Source organism: Stegodyphus dumicola, chromosome 6, assembly GCF_044657685.1.
Source record: "Stegodyphus dumicola isolate Sdum_Otavi_A_Nest chromosome 6, ASM4465768v1".
Taxonomy (NCBI): Eukaryota; Metazoa; Arthropoda; class Arachnida; order Araneae; family Eresidae; genus Stegodyphus; species Stegodyphus dumicola.
In genome coordinates, this window is record NC_140773.1 from 113,174,911 (window position 1) to 113,198,830 (window position 23,920).

Below are 23,920 nucleotides of genomic sequence, written 5' to 3' on the forward strand. Positions count from 1 at the left end.
ACGAAAGAGTATTTCGTCGGTGAACAAAATACTCTTTGTTATTAAGTGTATTAAATATACGAAAGAAAACTTTGTGAGCTTTTTTAACATACAAAATTCAGTAGTTGCCTTAAGTATGGCTTGAAGTTTGGAAACAATTTTATTCAAAGTAAAGAAAGTCATTTTAGTTTTTGCTTATACCAACTTAAGTAATTTTACGCAAGGTATTTAATTCAAAGTATAAAATTATTATCATATCCATTTTATAAAATTATATCCTATCAGCTGCACTTACTTGAGATAATATTAACAACCCTCCAACAAATACGATATGTGTACCCTAATTTAAATTTCATTTTATGTGTGCATTAATATCGTAATAAATTTATGCTAAGCTATTTCAAAAAAGAGGAATAAAAAAAAAAAAAAAAAAAAAAAAAAAAGCTGAAAGCTCTCAGAATTTATTTTACGTACAAAAGGGCTTTTTCTTCATTTACATACAAATACACTTGTTGAGTGCATTTGGCTAACGCCCCTTTGGGCTAAAAATAATTAAAAAGAGCATAACTTTATAATTTTTGATGGACAGTCTCGCGCCCTGGATATAAAATTGTTTTATTCCGTACAGTATTACCATTTCTCGCTTAGAAATCGTTGAGTTTTTTAATAAAAATTCGTTAAAGTTATACAAAATATTAAATACATAATAAAACAAATTCCGAATTCGGGCTTCTAGGTGCCCATATTCTGGTAGAAGACTACGTTATTCAAAATTTGATGGCTCTAGGTACCGTCGTTTTTTCACACTGCGAGAAACATATATACATATTCTTCATTATTTAGTTTCTTTAAATATAATATAGGGCAATAATATTTGATAGAAACAATTTGAACAATGATTCAATGCTTTTAGTAATTCGACTTAAGACGCCATTTCGTGGCCAACAGCTCTTTTGGGCTAACGCCCGTTTGGGCTAAAAATAACAATCCTCTGTTACTGACTTTATAATAGTAATGTTTATAGCTTTCCTTATCCGATTATTCTTCACAGTTTCTTATCACTTAATGGCAGACAAGACAGTACATTACATAATGCATTAGATTATCTAACATAATATAACCTTGAACTAAAATTTGATAAAAAAAAATAAAACTGCCTTAATTATGAAGTCTGAAGTGGGATTTTATTCAGTTTTAGATTCGAATAACCTTTTAATTCTCGATATCTTGGTTCTAGTATATCAATAATGCTCTTTATTACTTTTGAATGACAAGGCTATTTTATTTCATTATGGAATTACCTCGATTTTGAATCTTTATTGGATGTTAGGAATTCCGTAATTATCTACTGATAAGGCTCTGATATTGCAACAAAGAGAAAATTCATACAGATGTAATTTGAGAGACTGATTTGCTTCACCTGTCATTCAGGAGCATTTTATAATTATCGAAGAGGAACATTTCGGGCTACATATAAGTAAGGATGATTTACTTCTTATGATTTTTCTGTATTTATAAAATGCAAAATGTTCATTTGTGCATTGCGTTCCCTCTACTTTGAGGTTAGTTTTACATTTTCGTTTTGAGTATTGATAGCATGGAAGTGAGAAGTAAACGGAACGGATACGAGTAGCCCTTTTATACTTTTATAGGATGTGTGAAGTCTATTCAAAGATAAGCTTTCTTGTCCTGCTTGTTTTTGTCGGTTCTGTCAGACTGCTATTTTCAATATGCTTTTCGCTGTCTCGGACATACTTACAATTCCCGCTTCGCAAGTAAATTAAAAATTTTCGTCACATTATTCAAATGCTTCTTAAAATTACCACAATCAAATTTTCGAAGACTTATCAGTTTGCAATAACCGTAAAATACGCTATTAATACATGCCTTTAAATAGCAATGATAATCATCGAGGTGTAATTTCAGAGCAATTACTTCTTCTGCGTGCTTAAATATGCATGGATAATTTAAGTGACGATCATAAAATAGAAATTGTATGCAGAATAATAGCAGTAATAAGTAATATTTTAATATTAAAAAGTCATGATAAACGTAACATTGCTTATCCGAAATCCTAACCGGAAACAAAAATTGAAGAAAAATAAAAAATGTTCTTCTGTAAAAAGTGATAAAACTTCTAAAACTATTTTATGTACATAATGAAAATAACGTAATTTTCATTCCATGAATACTGATCAGTACACTTTATAACGGAAATATGAATATAAAGACAAATTAAAAAAATTAGATTCCATGATGACAGTTTAAATTACACGATTTCTTACTCCTCGACATTTAAATACTTACCATATTCATCCATATTATCAAAAACGTGGTAAGAGTTATGAAGAGCATTAAGCAAAAATACAAAACAGACTTTTATAATAATATGCAGAATATATGCTAGTAAATAAAATATAACATTCAAATTATTTCATTTTACTTCTCTAGAAAATTATTAATTTTAATTAATTTAAATCAAAATTTTAGAGAATTTGAAATTTCGTAAATAAAATCATTAAAATTGCGCCCACCAGCGGCCGAGCGGTAAAGTCGCTGAACACTGGGAGTTCGGTCCGAGAAATCCCGCGAACGGGCTGGCTGCATGGGCGTTTTCGTGGTTTCCCCATGTGTAACGTGTATACGAGTCAGTTTCCTTTAGAAAGTCCTCGACGAAGGCATCCATTCCCCTAGGAAGGTAACCCTAGTGTGCTTTGCCGTAATTAAATAAATCAAACCACTGAAATTGCATTTTTTAAAAATCCTTCAAATAATCGTATTTGTGTATCCTAATTCCAACATGCTATAAAGTTTACTTAATAGCATGGTGGAATTAAAAATTAAATGTTTTAAGTTTTGAACATTTTAATGTGTATTATCCATAAAAATGTTAAAAAAACAGTTTTTAAACACATAACATTTGTTACATCCAGCATTGTCTTATCTCCGACCTATACTATATACAGATATTTTTATTGCAAAAACAAGCAACCCTGAGGAATTTTAACACAAAGGAAAGAAGGAACAAGGCGAATGGAAAAGGAACTATGCATTATTTTATCTATAAAAACCGCGTGATCGCCAGGGTTAAATTTTTTTTTTTTTTTTTTCGATGCAACAGTTCTTTCTGAATATTCAGCATCAGAACAACAAACCGCTAAATAACTTTAAATTTTAAAAATATCGAAAATATCATTGAGAATATCACCAGAAACTAAAACATTCCATATTTGACAGAGAGCGAATGATGGCCGATAAAAGACAGGGATGTGTGATCGAAAACTGAGTCGTTTTCGGCTTCAGATTTGAAGCACGATGTCCATTCCATCTGCCTGATAGTTGTTTTCAGTTTGGAAGTAAACTATGCCAACAAAGTCAGTATTTATGACCGGTATAAAGCAACTTAAGAATGCTACTCGATTGTCAATTTTATGGCTAACGGGTTGGTTAAAAAATCTTTTTCGAAGTGATTTTTATTTTTATTTTTATTTTTACTTATTTATTATTTTTTATTTTTATTTTTACTTATTTATTATTTTTTATTTTTATTTATTTATTTATTTATTTGTGGTTTCGAGGGTAAGAAGGATACCTGAAAACATTAGACTAAATAATCATGAAACAAATGAGAATAATATTCGTAATACTAATTCAGAAGTCAAACAACAAAAATCAGCGTTATATTTACAAAATTTTCACAGGACTAGTTTCGATGGTTTTACCGAACCACCATCCTCAGCTGCAAAACCTCAAATGAACAAGATAGAAAATAATGATTAGATAAGATAAGAAAGCCTGGACAAGAATAAGCAAGTGGCGCCATCTGTTGGTGAAACCAGAACTAAAACACAATTTCTTTAAAGGCCGAAGGCAAATTTGGATTGGAATTAGGATCGTTAACTAGAACAGAAAGATTTTTATGAATGTGAAATGCCTCTAGAAAATCCAGTTCTCCAATGGAAGATGTTTCTTGAATAATTTTGGCAGCAGAAAAATTGAAAGTGTGATTTTCGGACCAACAATGTTGAGCAACAGAAGACTTCTGTGTTTCCTTTTTTCTAACATATGCCTCATGATCCTTGACGCGAAATTTTAAGGCTCTCTTAGTTTGGCCAATGTAAATTAAACCACACTGGCAAGGAATCCTATAAATACCCCAGGAATTCATATCCGGAATGGAGTCCTTGAGTATGGAACTCGGAATATTGATGGGAGAATAAACAACCCGAAAGTTGAATTTCTGCAAAATATGAGCAACTTTATAGCTAATTGATGGAAAGAAGGGAATGACAACAGAATTTTTATAATCTCCTAAAAAAAAAAGAGTGTGCCTTTTAGTGTGTTGAGATGAGAATCTTTTAACTGCTTGATTAATAATGTTGGGTGAAAAGCCCCTGTGAATAGCTATTGCTTTTAAATAATTTAGTTCTTCATCAAGGGCTAGTTTGGAGGAGCAAACTTGAAGAGCACGGAAAACATAGGAATAAAATGAAGCTAACTTTTGTTTAGTCGGATGACATGATTTAAAGTGTGGTGGAAGGCAAACCGATGAAGGTTTACGGTAAACCGTAGTACTGAAGTTGGATGTGTTACGTGTGACCAGAATGTCGAGAAACGGAAGAGAATTGCAAGTCTCAAGTTCAAAAGTGAACTGAATAGCAGGATCAATGGAATTCATTGTTGAAATAACTTTATTTAAATCATCTTTGTTACCTTCAAACAGGGTAAAAGTATCGTCTACATAGCGGAACCATGCCGGGAAGTTTAAAGTTTCAAACAATTTTGATTCATAATAATGCATGTAGATATCAGCCAGGATGGGACTGAGGGGGCTTCCCATGGTTAATCCCTCAGTTTGCTTGTAATATTTATTTTGGAAAACAAAATGTGTTTGTTTCAAACAGAGTTGAGTGAGAGATATTAGCTGATCAATTTCGATGCAAGAGAAATGAAATTCGCGAAGTCTGGTTTCTAGACATCTTAATGCACCCTCCACTGGGACATTGGTGAATAATGATTTTACATCAAAAGAAACCATGAGTAAATTACTGGGAGAAGTGTTTTTAACCTTTTTTACAAACTCTATTGAATTTTTTATGGTGTAAATGTTATGGTCTAATAGAGTGGAAAATCTAGAAACTAAATATTTAGACATCTTATCGCTCATAATGTGAAATTCAATAATAAACCTTTGAAACCAAATCTAACTGCGAGAGAAAGAGCCACAATTCGCGAAATTCATTCTAATCCGGCTATTATTATTTCAAAAGCCGACAAAGGTGGCCAGATAGTCGTCATGGATCAGAACACTTACATCGATGGTGTCACTAAACTCTTAAACGAAGGACCATATAATCCGATCCCTAAAGATCCTTCACCTTCGGACTTGTCAAAAATAAAGACTGCGATCAAATCTTCGCAAATCATTTCAAGCAACTTAAAACATTCGCTTATCCCATCTGTTGCAAATTGTGCCAGATTATATGCTCTCTCCAAAATTCATAAAAGTGGTATTCCTTTCCGCCCTATTGTATCAAATTTAGGTATTGCCTCATATCCATTAGCTAAATATTTAGTTTTTAGATTTTCCACTCTATTAGACAATAAAATTTACACCATAAAAAATTCAATAGAGTTTGTAAAAAAGTTTAAAATCATTTCTCCCAGTAATTTACTCATGGTTTCTTTTGATGTAAATTCGCGAATTTCATTTCTCTTGCATCGAAATTGATGAGCTAATTTCTCTCGCTCAACTCTGTTTGAAACAAACACATTTTGTTTTCCAAAATAAATATTACAAGCAAACTGAGGGATTAACCATGGGAAGCCCCCTCAGTCCCATCCTGGCTGATATCTACATGCATTATTATGAATCAAAATTGTTTGAAACTTTAAACTTCCCGGCATGGTTCCGCTATGTAGACGATACTTTTACCCTGTTTGAAGGTAACAAAGATGATTTAAATAAAGTTATTTCAACAATGAATTCCATTGATCCTGCTATTCAGTTCACTTTTGAACTTGAGACTTGCAATTCTCTTCCGTTTCTCGACATTCTGGTCACACGTAACACATCCAACTTCAGTACTACGGTTTACCGTAAACCTTCATTGGTTTGCCTTCCACCACACTTTAAATCATGTCATCCGACTAAACAAAAGTTAGCTTCATTTTATTCCTATGTTTTCCGTGCTCTTCAAGTTTGCTCCTCCAAACTAGCCCTTGATGAAGAACTAAATTATTTAAAAGCAATAGCTATTGACAGGGGCTTTTCACCCAACATTATTAATCAAGCAGTTAAAAAATTCTCATCTCAACACACTAAAAGGCACACTCTTTTTTTAGGAGATTATAAAAATTCTGTTGTCATTCCCTTCTTTCCATCAATTAGCTATAAAGTTGCACATATTTTGCAGAAATTCAACTTTCGGGTTGTTTATTCTCCCATCAATAATATTCCGAGTTCCATACTCAAGGACCCCATTTCCTTTTTTCTAACATATGCCTCATGTTCCTTGACGCGAAATTTTAATCATATCCGGATATGAATTCCTGGGGGTATTTATAGGATTCCTTGCCAGTGTGGTTTAATTTACATTGGCCAAACTAAGACAGCCTTAAAATTTCGCGTCAAGGATCATGAGGCATATGTTAGAAAAAAGGAAACACAGAAGTCTTCTGTTGCTCAACATTGTTGGTCCGAAAATCACACTTTCAATTTTTCTGCTGCCATAATTATTCAAAAAACATCTTCCATTGGAGAACTGGATTTTCTAGAGGCATTTCACATTCATAAAAATCTTTCTGTTCTAGTTAACGATCCTAATTCCAATCCAAATTTGCCTTCGGCCTTTAAAGAAATTATGTTTTAGTTCTGATTTTACCAACAAATGGCGTCACTTGCTTATTCTTGTCCAGGCTTTCTGATCTTATCTAATCATTATTTCTTATCTTGTTCATTTGCGGTTTTGCAGCTGAGGATGGTGGTTCGGTAAAACCATCGAAACTAGTCCTGTGAAAATTTTGTAAATATAATGCTGATTTTTGTTGTTTGACTTCTGAATTAGTACTTATTCGGCGTGTTATTGTGTCTTAATTATTCGTAATACTGTTTCATAAATTTTTTGCTGCACCCAAATGGAATAAATAGTATTATCCTGAAGCAAGAAGAATGCCTTCGAGCAAGTATCCGACTGTTGGGGGGGGAAGTGTAAGTAAGGGGCGGCGATATTTGCAGTTTCCCCTCAATCGTCTAAAAAGAACTCCAAGATTCAACGAAGGTCGTTAAATGTTTTAGCAAAAAGTACAATTAAGTTATTATTGAAAATTAACCCCGACTGTTCGTGATAAATTTACAAAGTGATTAAAAGAAAATCAAATTTAGATATAACTAATAACAAAAAATATAGTTTAGTAAATTCAGATTTTAATAGTATCACAGATGATGTTAGAGAATGATAGGAATTTCAGTCTCCAAACAGCCCATATTGAACTGCATTTGATCTCGGATATTTTTTAATGTCGTTCGATCTTTGTGAAACGAAATATTTATAGGGGCGTAATACATTGAAACAATTTGCCGTTAATGTCTATTTTGAAATTTCCACAGTTTTTCAGAATTTATTGTGCGCGGTCCTTAGATATACCAGTATTTTATTAATATGCCAAACGTGTGTGTAAAATATGATATTATCAGCTGGAAATAATTATTACAAAAATAATGATCCCAATCAATGACAATTATTAGTCTACTTTTATTCAATCTAGTACGTATAACTACTGTAAAATACATTATAAGGTTTTATGGTTATTTAAAAAATTACCTTTATATTTTTATCTTTAGCCACTAGTACTTTCAACGGCTCACTCCTGGATGCAAATTAGTAAACGTACATAAAAACAAAGTTCTTCAAGTTAAAGAGAGAGCTTTCATAAAATTTGCAGAGACCATTGGATCGTCTCCGAATTATTTCTGCCCATCTCCGAGAGTTAACAACCTTAGCCTTTCCTAGCCGTGTTGATGACGTGATGAAAAGGGCCTCAGCTAAAACGTAGAAAAGGATCTTGCCGTGATGCCGTGAGAACTGCATTCTTAGATTTTTATGTTTTTCTTAAATTTTATATTCTATTAATCCTCCATTCTATTAATCCTCCGGTGACTTGCTCCATAATTATACGAGAAGCTTTTATGTTGGAGATCACGTAAGGTAAGATAACGAAGAAGTTTTTTGCATTAAATTTTTATGTGATCTTTTTGTGTAAACTAGAACTAAAGAGAAAAGAAACACTGAATAAAAGTAAATATGTTGCTAACTGTAATTAATAAATAAGTAAAATGAAAGCAAATAAATCTCAGATGGAAAACATGCTCAGAAATAAAGGTTTGGAATGTAGCTATTCGATCATCATGTTAAAGCTTCGTTACAAGAATTGAGCATATGCGGACTTGGAAAATATAATTTTGAAATTCTAGAAAAATATGTGTATAATTTAGCCTATTTATTTCCTTGTACGAAGTATTGTAATCCCGGAGAGAATAAAGGACTCTCTTTCCAAAACAGATTGTAAAATGGGTATAAAATGGATTCAGAGAGATTTGTTTTTTCGTGACATCTGTACGTACGTATGGAGGCTTTAGAACGTTGAAATTGTGTATATGAGTGCTATAACATGTTGTTTTCCCGTATTTTTCAATTTTTAGTGAAGATTGAGTTTTTACGTATTTGAGATTCTTTGTATTTTTACCTTGACGCCAAGTAAAAGCAGAATTAATTGCATGAGAAATCTATATCTAATGAAATTCGGGGAAATAAGTTTAAATGAAATGCAGCAAAAAATGTGTCTAATTTAACAGGCCGTACAAGGAAGTCATGTGGTGTCCACATCAGCTATTTTATTTGTTAAGATACAAGAATAGCAACTATTTTTTTACAGTTATGCGATTTTAGATAAGCAGGTTTATATGTAATTTTTTTTTTCAGAAGTGTTTTCCCATCAAAGGTATTCCCGCTTTTACAAGCCTTTCTTGTCAGTACTCTTTCTTTAACTTAGCTGGCAGATGAAACGTGTATGTAATTTATTATGGTAAAGTATACCTAGAGCTATCATTTTCATCAAGACTTTCCTCAATGCAATTAGCTTTTGTTCAGGAATTAATTTTTTTTCTTTACTTTTATATAATAAGAAAATTTAGGAAATCATCCGCATGCCAGAAAATGGCTATGCCAGAAAATGGCTGGATATGTATCTAACAGTACTAAGCGGTTTCATCAGTTTGTTAGCTATATGTAAGATGTCATTTAATTAGCATTTTCCAACTGAATGCATGTCTTAAATACCATTTTCATTACATTTCTTACATTTCCTTTAAAACTGCAATAATATATTTATGATAGGTAACAGCTGTGTCAGATGGTTCAAAGTATTTAGTACAGAAAAGGACGAAAATATTATTGTAGAGAGATTAAATATGATTTAAGGTAGACAAAAATCGAGATGTTTTATTGATCTGTTCTGAGCATAATCTGACATCTTTCATTTTTGACTCAAGGTATCATACTATTTTATTATAGAATAGTAAATATTAAACAATTTCTATATTCTGAATTCTTGTAGGTACTAAAATGTCATATCATAATATTGGAAATATATTTCGGAAATGTCACCACTTAAAGCACTCAAGTCAAGTATTTGTGTTGTCTGTTACACGGGTGGCTACTGTTGCTGCTGATATAAACAGATATGAAGATCCTAAACTTGCAAATGCCAAACCTTTTGAACAAATACCCAGTATACCTACTTTCCCAATTATTGGAAGTGCTTGGGTTTATATGCCCCTGATTGGTAAGATATGATTTTGATTTTTAAATAGATATCTCACCAACATTAATTGATACCATTTACCATTTATTTTAATTTTGTTGCACATTTTATTTTGTTGATTTCTATGACCGAGTTTTCTAATTATTTTTTATCATTTTTTGCACGTTAAAGGTAAAATTTATTGCTACATTAAGTATTAATTCCTTTCTGCAATCAAGTCACTTCAGAATTGTTTGGTAAGCCTTGCGTAACCCTTTACTTTTTAATTGAATTTTCTGATGCTCACTGCTTTGCTCTAGAATTTACGCACTCTATAATACATTAAAAATGAAAAATAATTCGCATATACATGTAAGAGACTAGTAAATATTTACAATTTTACATGAAAATATTATGCATTTTTCAAATTAAAACTCGAAGTTTTTATGTTGTAGTTGAAAACGGATTCTGAGACATAAATTACTAGAATGCTCATTTTTTTAGGGTTTTTTGTACGAGTTAGCTTTTTTCACATTTAAAAAGCACTAAGAGGCATAATAAGGCTATTTATATATTTTTGACAGCTGACCGCTTGTGCAGGGTATATGCTCATGCACGCCGAGGCCCACGATCAAGAAAACAGATACTAGGACACAGCAGGCCATGGCTTAGGGCTGTTGTGCCACTAAGTTTAGTTTTAATTTATATATTTTTATCTTCTAACAAAAATTTGATAAAACATCTGAATTTCTGCAATTTCATTGCTATTTCTGATTTTTTGGCGGAAAGGGGTATAATGTGAAACGGAATATTAATTACCGTAATTAAAGTACATAATTATTAAACTTACTTGTAATCATATTGAAACAGATTAGAGTAAGGTTTTCTAATATTGGCTTTCAGCTATTATCGTGAACAATACTGAATTGGTTGTAAGGCAAATTTTGAGTGGCATAAAATAACTTCCTACTTCACACTTTAACATTTAGGAACTTTAATAAATATAGAGTACATAATATGAGAATCTAAAATACTTCTTCTTTGGCATATTGGATTTTTAATTGCATAATGTTTTGGACGCTAAGCAAATTTATGTTATTTATTTACTTTTTGAATGAGCCAATATAGTCTGTAATTTAGTAATTATGTGCGTCAACAATTATTCGCATACATTCGTTGATAAAAGCGTTAAATAAAAAGCCAAAATTAATAGAGATTTTAAGTAAATATTTATAGTAACTAAGCAGAAAGAGAAAAATTTGTTTTTGTAATATCAGCTTATTTCTTTTACTGTAATTTAATATTTACAGGGACATGATAAAAGATTTTATCTTTCAGTCGGTTCATTATGAAAGAGGCTTTTTTTCAGTTTTCTTGTTACAGATTGAAAAATTTATGCTCGTACGAATGAATATTTACTTTCTATAATATCTTATTGTATCGTAAGAGTTAAATTTAGATCTTATTAGATCTTATTATACAATACAGATTTTAAATAAATATATATATAGTAGCTAAGTAGAAAAACGGAAAATTTGTTTTTGCATTATCAGCTTATTTCTTTTACTGTAATTTAATCAAGTAAAATTGATAGTTCTGTTCTTTACAATGACATAAAAAAGATTTCATCTTTGAATCGGTTCAGTATATGAGCGGAGGCTTTCGTCTTTCTTGCTACAGATTGAAAAATGTAACTCTTGTTTAGAGCAGAAAGAAGGACAAATAATAGGAATTGTTTTCTTATCATTACCTTATTTTTTCATCTGTTAAAATATCTCAAAATCTTAAATCAATTCATTTTCTGAATACTTCTTAAACACATATATATTAAGATAAGGCATTTTTAATACTGTTTTTTTATAAATAAAATAGGACCATTATTTACAATGCTATGGAAATTCAAGTGATTTTGCTAAATTTTGAAGCCTTCAGCATTTTAGAAACAGTTGCCTATTTTTGATTCTGCTGTTTTAATATAACTGTTCAGTTATTTGAGCAGTTTGTATAACCTGAGTCCTTTTTTTTTTTTGTGTACTTAAAAATGAGAGCCTTTTTATATTAACGCAAGCATTTTAAACTTTTGTGCGACAGTAAAATGCATTTTAGTAATGAAAATGCCATCTTATACACTACTAATATGATTGTAGCTGATTGATATAACTCATCCTAATAAATTATAGACAATGTTGGTAAATCCATGCATTTATGCTAATGTATAAAATAAATAATAGATTCAGTTACCAAATTCATAAAAATAAGGGAAGTTATAATAAGATGAGGGCCGTAAGAAAGCTAATCCATACGGGCCATGTTAATCCTTAAATTATACTTGCGATTCCTTGAGCATACTTAATTTTGAAATTTAACGGCACGATCGATCTCATAAGATAAATATTACTCATTTCGAGCCTAAAGTTAACTCTAAAACTTGCATTTGTTGGATCTCATATATATACAAATTCACATACCAAAAATAACCCTTGATGATCTCTGAAAACATATGAAAGTACAACATTTAGAAGCTCGAAAATAGGAGTTTTGAAATATGAATAACCAACATTATGAAAAAACTAATAGGCAAAAAATTGCAGTAAGCACTAATTTTGCAACGAGCGTAAACGACTGCGGAAAATACCAATCTTCTCCACCTTTGTGATAAAGTTTGCTCATGATATGAGATAGATAACATGAGCAAGAAGTTACAATACGTTTCTCTAAATGTATGTTGAATCTAATTAATGCGTTAGGATAGTCGTTAAAATCGACGTGATTACAACAGTCGTAGACTAGTCATTGCAGCTACAGGAAGACGTATCCATAGATATCGCCAGATCCCTGATGTGAATTAATTCTATGACAATATTTGTTTCAAATAATTTTTTCAAATAAGGCATTATCAATGGCCTTCACTAATTTTTGGTGCTTATATTTGTGTACAGGATGTCTAAAAGTGTACGGAGTTTGAAGGAAAATTTTTGTCGTGAACTGGTTAATACTTATTTGATTATTATATTAACGTAGGGTGTAAAATCATGTTACATCAAATGACCTAAAGCAAGAAATATTAACTGGTCATATTTCACACGAAATGCTTAGATATATATATATTTCTAAAATACTGTTCCTTCTTACAGGTCGTTACAGTCTTCAAAAGCAGCATATAGCCGATCGACAAAAATACGCTCAGTATGGTGATATAATACGTGAAAAAATTGGACACTTAAATATTATTCAGAGCTATAATCCCAAGACTATGGAGATATTGTTTAAAAATGAAGGCCAGTACCCAACGAGGGGTTAATTTTCAACTCTCAAAGCATACAGGGAATATAGAAAGGAATGGTACAAGACAACTGGAATTATGGTGCTGTAAGTAAAAGTTGGACTAGGTTATTCAAATTCGGTCAGGGAAAATAATTGAAATGGATACTAGGAAATAACAAAATTATTGTTGTGTTTGAACAGAAGAGTAAAAAAAATTGTCGTTATTGATTCCTTAACGAGGTTTACATTTCATTAGTTACATTACTTAGAAAATGATTTTCCTGCTCATGTGTTTCGATATACATTAGTATATTATTTGAAGACTCAAAGCCAAGTAAAGAAGAGAAAAATTCGTACTCACTATAAAATATTTAGTAAATTTTGTGAATAAAATTTCAAAAATTTTTCATAGTACGTAGTGTTGAGCTTGAAAATATATTATATTATTTAATAAATTTCAAAGAACTAATTTTCTATTTTTAAATAATTACCGAGAATTATGGTATAGAATTTGCTGGCGATTCATTTTATAGAAGGCTTCTGAAAGAATTGCAACACTTTCATATTTACTTCAGCAAATTTTAGTTTGTATTATTCATTCAACTTCTTTCATTTTATTAACATTGAAGTAAAAAAAATTCAGGAACTTGGAAAATTGCTACGAAATCGGAGCTTATTTAAATTATAATATTTTTTTTAAAAATGAGCTTGCTTGAAAAATCAATCTAACAAGAGTCGGTGATCAATAGTTATGCATTAATCTAATACAAGTGTTTTATTTCTTCTCTTAGTGATTTCATTCTGAATGTAACAAAAAAAAATCTTTCCATATCGGTTTATGTCCTTTTATTGGAAATATGACACTTAAAAGTTATTCACATTTTCTTTGTATCTAAATGCATATATATAATAAAGTTGCAAATTTATTATTTTTTAGAAAATTCATATGAGGTACATAAAACGTTTATGCTTGAGATCAGAATATTAACTATTTGCTGATTTACTCATAGTATGTCAATAATCAAACTCAACGTTACTGTTTATATGTGAAATACTTTTAAATAGGTTTGGAATTTACCATGTGACGTTTGATGTATTTAACGATCATTCAATAGCGATCAAACTCTTGGTAGACGTTAAACGATTTAGTGCTAAGTCTAAAACAACTACTGAAACTACTTGAGTATACCTTTATTTAAAAGACCTTTTATTTAAAAAGAAGAGGAATAGAAGGCACATTTGGTGCTTACAAATCAGCCAACCACTGGTGGCGAGATAACAGTAAGTCAAATGTCAAATGTAAGTTAAATAAGATAGTAGCCAAAAGCTACACAGATCAGTTAACGGGAAGTTGGTTGAAAACTTAACCGGCATGTATATTCACCATCGGTAATTATAATGCAAGGCCGAAGACTATAAACCTTATCTGCTCTAGAAACGTAGTAACACGGCCTCGAGAGGCAAAACATGCTTTGTCTTACAATCTAAAATACCTCACCTTAGATACAATCGGAACTAATTTGCATTCTGGAGGAAAATGGAAGGAAAAAGTGCCATTAAAGGTCCAAAACATAAAATAACGGGTTAATCAATATAAAGAAACCTTACAACCAATATTTTAATATTAGGTGCTAACTTCTATGAAAGCTTGCTATTTTGCAAATATATGTTCATATTTTTAATATTCAAAGATTAATTAATTAAATTCGGAAACATCTCAAAAACTCTTAGTAATAATTCGTCTCATGAAAAATAAAGTGCAACATTATTTGAGTATAAAAGTATTAGAAATTTTAAAAGCTTATAGTAACAACTTCATCAGCTGTCTTAATGTGATTAAAGTAAAATCACAAAATAACACATCAAACGATATTTTAGATTTTCTTTTTCTGGAAAATGTTTCTTCTGGAAGAAATTAAAAATTTAATTTACTTTCTTTTGAAAAGCTTTATTTCATATAGCATTAATTGTATTAAAGACATTTAAAAACATTTCGTTTCATATAGGGATGGCAAAGAATGGTGGGACCTCAGATCGAAAACTCAGAAGCACATCATGAAGCCCAAAACTATCCAAGCCTACCTCTATCCTATGCAGGATGTCGCGCGAGATTTAGTGAAGCGAATTTACGAACAAAGAGACAATAATAAAGAAGTACCGGAATTTTTGCAAGATCTGCACAAATGGGCATTGGAATGTGAGTAGATATCTCTTATTATGTTATGCCTATTGAGGTTTAGAGATATTTTCTAAATACAATATTGACCTGCCCATAAGTTAAAATATTTCCAGTACATCGAATTATGTTCCTAGACATATTCAGACACACTAACATTTCAAGTAAATACTTCCATACAGACGGTGCCACACCCTTCACTGATATCCCTACTAAATCTCCCGATGCGTCACCTATGGATTTTTGTGCCTTCGGACTTTTAAAAACTGCATTATCCAAACGTTGTCCCAAAACCCTAACAGGACTCTGGAAAGCTGTTCGGGAGGAATGGGATAGAATTAGTCTTTACAATTAGGCCACAGAGCTGAATGTTCTTTTATAACACAGAGGCTGTTCGCACATTTTTTAGACAATTTTGTTAAGCGGTAATAAAAAATCGTTTGCTGCAAAAGAAGTCATTGCAATTGTACTATGTTTTTAAAAGTCAAAATTATCATCTGTGGCTTGAAAGTTTAGTGTTTATTCAAAATGGCGAATTTAACAAAGCAGTGGTTCGAAGGCTACATTTACGCTCTTTCCGAAGAGAAATATGCATACTCCGTTATCCAAAAACGATGTGAGAGTCATGGTTTTGTGATATCTGAAGCGTCGATAGGTAATACCATCAACAAAAAAGATAAAAAACGTCAAATTGGAGCCTCAAGTGGGACCAAAATAAGGAAAAAACGGACATCTTCGACTATTGCAAAGGTACGTTGTTTAATGTTAAAAGAAAATCCCCCTAGTCAAAGGACAGTTGCAAAATCATTAAAATGTTCGGTGTCCACTGTAAACAAAATGATAAACGTTGATTTAAATCTTAAGAAAGCGAAAAAACGCAATGTGCATCGTCTTCTTCGAAAGCACATCGCTCAACGCAGGACACGCTGTAGAATTCTATATGAGAAACATTTATCCAAGGAAAAATGGAAAACAATTGTCACAGTAGATGAAGCGTGGGTGTATTTAAATGACTGTAACAAAAAGAGAGCCATTTATTATCATAAAAGGGGAGAAAAGAAATTTAAGTACATGGTTCAAAGAATCGAAAGAAAGTTTTTCTAAGGGATTCATGATTGTTGCTGGTTTTTCTTATAATGGCAAGTTAAAAATAAAGAGAGTGCAAAAAAATGTCAAGATTAACTCCAAATACTATCAGAAACATATTTTATCCCCAATTTTTCTGAATGAAATACCATCGCTTTACCCACAGTGCCATCGATCTGTGAGACTCCATCAGGACAAAGCTAGCAGTCACACATCAAAATCCACTGTAAATTTCCTAAAAGAAATGGAACAAAAAACTGGTATCAAGGCTGTTGATTTTTCCGATAATAATCCTATGTGCTATATCTGACTTCGAATCTAAAATTTTCTGAAGAACACAAAAACCTTGTCTAAAACTTAAAGGTTTATTTAACTGGAACTTCAACACTGATGAAAACTTAACATCATAAACGAAAACTTAACATCTTGGGTGGAAAAACTTCAAAGTGCTTTAAAGTAACAGCTATGCCGGCACGGTGAAGAACACTTTCCCTTAAAAGACAGAATCCATCTAGCCCTTTCGGCTTATATCTCCATTTCGCTGAATTCAGACATCCGCTCCTACGTGTTTTGGACTTAAACGGCCACGCTGGAACTGGAATAGGACTGGATCAGGACCGGAACAGGACTGGAACAAGACGGGAACCGGAACAGGACTGGATCCGCAACAAGACGGGAACCGGAACAGGGCGGAAACCGGAATCTCTCATCCCCTGGCTTCTCCCCGGGCAGGTCTATTCTGGCTCGAACTAAAAGGAACTGCGGTGCCACTAAGGAAAGCACCTCCTTTTATTGCCGGCGGTTGCCGTTACTACAGGTGACTATGCAAATATTTAACAAAGGCCATACCCTTCACTGATATCCCTACTAAATCTCCCGATGCGTCACCTATGGATTTTTGTGCCTTCGGACTTTTAAAAACTGCATTATCCAAACGTTGTCCCAAAATCCTAACAGGACTCTGGAAAGCTGTTCTGGAGGAATGGGATAGAATACTTCTTCTGCCACTTAAAAAGGTATTATTATCCTGGAAATTGCGGTGTCGAAAGATAATTCAGAATAAGGTATGTCAAATAGAACATTTAAAACACAAGAATTTTATGTAATTTAGTTTTGTAAATACAATATACATCGTCTAAAAAATATGTGAACAGCCTCTGTATTAGCTCTAAATGTCACTCTGAAAAATACAAAGGCGTATCAAACTCTAAAAGTGCTTTTTAGTAGTTCCAATACAACTTTGACATTGTTTTCAAATGGTGGAGAAGATGAAATTTTGTTAAGTGATTTTGACAGTTCATTAATAATTTATATTTTCTACAGGGAGTTGAAAGGAAATTTTACGATGAACTTAACTTCGGAAATTAAAATTCTTCTTAGTGATTGGTTAAACGGAAGTGTTGTGATATATTTTCTTATTTCACAAACAAAGCATTCCATAAAGTTCAGCTGCTGGTCTAGAAACAAGAAAGATTATTTTCCAACGCAAATAGAATTTTTATTCTTACACCATGTCCAGTGGTGCAGTGATTTTGGAGATAGGTGTCACAGTACTATTCTTCAACAGCTCCTCATCACTTCACTGTTTTAAAGATTGAAACAATTTTTTTTTTCTGTTCCCATATTGAATCTATTTCTTAATTAATTCATTATACATACTAGTTTTATTTGGGGGGGGTATATTTGGATCTAAAATTTCATGGATGGCTTCAATAATCCTTGACTTTTAAATATTGTTTTTGTTACTGTATTCTTTCATTAAATCACTGTATTACTTATTTCATTAAATGCGTTGAAGTTATAAAGTTCGTCTTGGAATCCTTTCCATGGTTAATTCTGTCCTACGTACTACCCTGAACATTTTCAGAACAATTCTTAAAAGTTGTTTGATCTTGACGGCATGCAACAAGATTAAGTAAAAACAAACAATGCAACTAGCTGATTGAGAAATCCAGCTCATTGCAAACATCGCCAAAATAAAAAAGCATGCTGTCACTTAGCAGAACTTTGCATAGAACAAAAACGCACGAACATTGAGATTGAGATTCATTGTTGTAAGTTTCTACAGTCTTTTGATAATTCAGTTATGTCACTGTATCTCTGATTTTAATATGCCAATATGAGGTAAGGCTTACTTGGATATCACGACTTCCTTGTACGGCCCATCAAATTATACACATTTTTTGCTTCACTTCATTTAAACTCATTTCCTCGAATTTCATGAGAGATATATTTCTCATTCAATCAATTATGTTCTCAGTTCGCGACAAGGCAAAAATATATAAAAATTCAAAGCATCTTCATTAAAAGATGTAAAATAGAGAAAAATCTAAAACACCAAACACAATTAAAACAGTTGAAGGAAAACAATTTTTAAAATTAAAGTTAAGAGTTTCCACAGAAGAACAAGCAATTTGGTCAATGGGAAAAATTTTTGATGCATCAAAATTTAAAGCTAACTTTTGCTCCCATTGGTCAGATCGGCACTGAATCTGGTGCACTAGCTGGTTTAATTCCAACTATACTACTAAGCGTAAACAAATTTGCGCCACGGTAGGCTTAGTGACACATACACTTTTAAATTGTTGACAATTCTAGAATTATTGCATGCAGAGTAATTAAAGTCATAAAAACCTTAACCGGAACATCAGAACAACACAGTTCAATAACTTTTAAAGCAAAAAACGCAGAATTTACCAACAGAGTTCCCCGAGACGGGTATCACAGTGGAAAATTATATATATACGTTGGTGCGGCCGGACGCAGCGAAAAAGGGAGATGCACAGCTAGGCGTTATAACAGTTCCATATACAAATTTCAATGTTCTACAGCTAATCGTTTCTGCGTTATGCAAGACACATAGCTATAATTGACGTGACAAAAAAAGTCCATTCTGAAACCATTGAGAGTCCTTTATTTTATTCGTACGTACATATACCCAAAAAAAAAAAAAAAAAAATCAACCAAATGGATTCGAGAGCGGTCAAAATGAACATATTCGTTAAAATATGATACCCAAAATTTTTCTCGACTTTTATACAAGGAAATAAAAATCCTGCGCCTTTTTGTTTTGCTTGAATATCTGGCTTACATGGTGCTAATGTCTGGCTTACCTGACCACTAATAGAATGCACGTAAGCATATACGTACTATACAATACAGTAAGTGAAAACAATTAATTATTCCAATTAATTCTTATTTAATTTTTTTTAATTCGGAGGGAAAGTCATAAGTAAACTACAGAATATAGTATTGCATTAATATAAAAGCACATTTCTTAATTTAAGGGTTATTATATGCAACTATTATCATCCCCGCATGCCCAAAATGTTGGATTTTTCTTCTTAAAATATGGCAACTGGCAACTCCATTCATTTGTTTGAGGTTTTTATAAGAACAGTACGTAAATGTCCATATTATTGCTGAATTTGCTACCACGCATAGATGTTTGTCTAGAAATAAATAATAATGCAAACATATAAAACCGAACATTACTTAGTGAAATTTTCTGAAAAAACGTCTTTGGGAAATAATACAGTTATTAACCTAAAAGGGCTAGTAATCTCGAAACGCGATATTGTGTTGTTTCACTTAAATTTATCAATTAAATTTATCAATAAAGCTTTGCCGAGTAACAACACACTAACACGTGGAAGATAAAAAGTACTTTGTGTTTGGCCCTGGCAACACCTTGATTCTGAATTGACTTTTGTTGATTAAATTTGACAGATAAATATCTGAACACTATCGAATGGCTACACACTGAAGCGTGAAAGTTAAAAGTGCTTTGTTTCGAGTAGACGCATCACATAGCTTTTAAACCTCAGAATTTATAAATAAAAATTGATTAACGATTATGCACGATGATAAATAAAAACCAAGTTCAAAGTACAGACTTCGAGGTGCTCATGTTCGGATACAGAACTATGTGTGATAAAAAATTTAGTATCTCTAAGTGTCGCCGTTTTTTCTCAAGCAGATTTTTCATCATTTAATAATAAATTTGTATATAAATAGCAATGCATTAGGAAAAATTAAGAAATTAAAAGACGATTATATTAATGCATTTTGTTTTGACATTTATTTCAGCTATCGCATTTGTTGGATTGGATACAAGATTGGGCTGCCTTGAAAGCAATTTGCTTCCTGAGTCAGATGGTTTACGAATGATAAATTCTGTACAAACGCAGTTTGACCTCATGAACAAACTCGAAGCTTTTGCTGGTAATTTTCAGTTTTGGAAATACTTTCCTACCCCTACCTGGAAGAAATTCATAAAAGCAGCAGATGTATTTACGGAGTGAGTAATGAAATAAGAGCAGCTTCAGATTCATTATATAAATATTAAGACAGCTTTCTTTTCATATTTATGTCAATCATTTCATATTTGAAATATTCTTTAAAAAGTGTTGAATTTTTTCATTTTAATGACGTTATTGAACTAGTTATCGAAAGTTCGAGTTAAAGAACATACTGCGCTTAAGAAACATTTAGGATGTTGCACAGCTACAGTGGCGTAACTAAAGCGGTAAGTGTCCTCATCGAAGGCACATATTTGGGAGCGGCAGTTTTCACGTGATTCATATTATAGCTGCGCCCACCAAAGGCCGAGCAGTAAAATCGCTGAAATCTGGTAGTTCCGAACTGGGTTCGGTTCCAGGCGAACGTGCTGGCTGCATGGGCGTTTCCGTAGTTTTTCCCGTGTGTAAGGTGTATACGAGCTAGTTTACCTTGAAAGGTGCTCCACGAAGGCATCTCTTCCCTCAGGCAGATAGCCCTTTGTGCTTTGCCATAATGAATCACCCAAACTGCAACACCAAGAAAGACAAGAGATATCACAAAAACATTTATTTAGTAGATGACATGTTGACCAAGTATCAAATGATTAAATGTATATAGACTTCTGTGAAGTGTGGTTCCTTCCAGAATCAGTAGCCAGAGTAGCCGTCATTGTTGGAGATCACCGCTGCTATACGCCTCGGCATTGATTCAAAGAGACTTTGGACGTGTTCTTGGAATACAGCAAACCAAGCAGCTTCCACAAATTGCCAAAGTTGATCTGGTGTGGCAGCCTGGGATGTTCAATCGTTCAGCAACCATGCTTTCTATCGGCGAAAGTTCCGAAGAACGAGCCGGCCAGGGAAGCAATTCAATCTGGCGATTGACGAAGAACCCTTGGACAATGCATGCCACATGCCACGTGTGGTCGCGCATTATCCTGTTGCAATATGGCTGTGCGCAAGCCCTGAATGTAAGGAAGGACAACTGGCTCCAACATCCCGGAGATGTAGCGTTGACTGTTTAAAGTACCGGCAATGCGTATTAGGGGAGTGCGAGATTGATATCCAATATCGCCCCATACCGTAATACTCGGTGTAGGACCAGTGTGGCGGTGCATAACACAGCTCTTCAGCATCCTTTCTCCACGGTATCTCCAGACTCGAATCCGACCATCGTGGTGTTGCAGACAGAAGTGTGATTCGTCAGTAAAGACAATTTCATTTCATTCTGCCGTCCACATCCTTCTTTCATGGCACCATTGGCGGCGGAGACGTCTGTGGTTCTGCGTCAAGGGTAGACGAAGCGATGGACGTCTCGCGGACAGACCGCTATGCTGTGAACGGCGTCGAATAGTACGCGCACGCACTGGATGATGCGTTACAGAATAAATGTGCTGTGCTATGGTTCGTGATTTGACTGAGCGATCCGTCACTGCCATACGCACAATGTTCCTGTCATCACGTGAAGTGGTGCACTGAGGTGGATGCGATCGAACACGTCGGCCCGTCGTACGCTTTTGCATCCAACGGTCACATATCCGCATTACAGTTGTTTTGTTTTATCCAACGCGACTACCGATCTCCCTGAAAGATAATCCACACTCTCGGTATACCACTATCCTTCCTCTGTCGAACTCGGATACTTGATCAAACGATGATCGCTGTCTACTACGAGGCATAATCGATCGGTTTTTTTTTTTTTTTTTTTTTGAAAAAATCCCAAGAAAAACACAATTGCCGAACTTGAAATCGTCGAATACTCCAAGCCTTAAATAGCGCTTTGAAGTGGCGCCACAGGCGCGCGTGATGTGCGTCTTCGCTGAAATTCTAATCATTTGCATATCTCACCTCCGCTAATGCATGTTGTAAATTTCATGTTATTTGCATGCTTCCTTCAGGGTGTTGCATTTACGTTGGCCAGCAGTGTATATTATAGGGACTACTCATGTGAATTCTTGAAGCAGGTGAAGAATAACGAGAATGAATTGTGATGAAAAATTGGGGAAAATAAAATAAAAACAGGGTAGAGCGGCTTTTTTAAACTTTTGCAGGTTTCTCTAGTTCCTCCAGAATAATGTTTCAAATACTAACTAAAGTATTCAAAGAGATCGCAACGAAATTTTAACAGCTGCATATTTTTGTTACATCTTTTATATTTCTCGAAAATTTTCAACGTAAAATACGACACTCAAATTATGATCACGATGGCTTTAATAAGAGAAAATTCTTTGCTCAGAAAAAAACATGTCAGTTTTATTTGCCTTATCGTTTGGGGAAAATAAAAACAGGGTAGAGCGGCTTTTTTAAACTTTTGCAGGTTTCTCTAGTTCCTCCAGAACAATGTTTCAAATATTGCTATACTACTGCAAACGTTTTTCATAATTGCTGTCAGTGTTGCTCAGAATTTTTTAAATAAAAAGTCGTTTAAAAAATCTTTATTGATTTAATTAAATTCTTTTCTTTTTGCCTCATTTCTGCACTAGGTTCGCTAATTCTAGAATGATGTAATAAAGTCTAGAATTTTACGAATAGGAGTATAAACTTTTGGCCTGCTACCGCAGACCGGACTATCGGAGATAAACTGTTAACTACGTTAAAGCTGTACTTGTTGGGATTATATTAAATAAAGGCTAGATCCTGCTTGATGTGTAATTGTGTTCAAAATTCTGTCGAGAGCTAGGAATTCTTGTACTCTCTGCGTATTTTATATTTAGTTTGTTGAATTTATTTCTGGTGTGAAAGGAAGTTTTTGTGTGCTGAAACCAATTCTAGGTTGGCTGGTAAATTTGTGTTCGTATATTTTAGTTTAAGCACTCACAAGTGGCGAGGTAGAGTAAACTCGAAGTTTTTTACTTCTGCTGTCCGTTCTCTTGGTGATTAGCTATTCTGGTGGTGATAATTCACTGCGCAGAACAAACTAAGACTATAATAACACCATCCAAGTAGTTAAAACGTATAGAGATGTTGTAACGTTCTACTTCAAAAATAAGATCGATAATCGTTATGAAACACTGTAAATCAAATTTTAATTAGACTAAGGTAATAATTAATAAGGTATTTCTCCCGCCTTCTTAACTTGCCTTCGTGGTGTAGTGGTATTCACGCTGGGAGTGTATTCCAGAGATTTATGGTTCGATTCCCAGGGAAGGCGTTACTCATTTTTTATCTTTCCTACTTCAAAAAGAAAAAAAGAAGATACCTAGTGTCTCTACAAGACTCTTCCTTTAATCTAAAGAAGAATCGTTTAAAATTGAGCTTATGCTCTTTTTATACATACAGCTTTAAGAGAAAGTAAATTTTATGACGACAAGAAGCAATAAAAAAAATTAAAGGC

At 33.1% G+C, this 23,920-nt stretch overlaps 1 pseudogene across 1 annotated transcript in view; it reads left to right on the forward strand.

The window, feature by feature from the left end:
- Positions 1 to 1,376: 1,376 nt before the first annotated feature.
- The window catches only part of LOC118193079 (putative cytochrome P450 12a4, mitochondrial), a 42,781-nt pseudogene continuing 20,237 nt past the window's right edge, over positions 1,377 to 23,920 (forward strand). Inside the window, exons 1-5 of the transcript XR_015041699.1 lie at positions 1,377 to 1,456; positions 9,595 to 9,822; positions 12,915 to 13,149; positions 15,051 to 15,241; positions 20,396 to 20,606. The product of XR_015041699.1 is annotated as a putative cytochrome P450 12a4, mitochondrial (transcript). The remainder of the gene's footprint in view (positions 1,457 to 9,594; positions 9,823 to 12,914; positions 13,150 to 15,050; positions 15,242 to 20,395; positions 20,607 to 23,920) is intronic.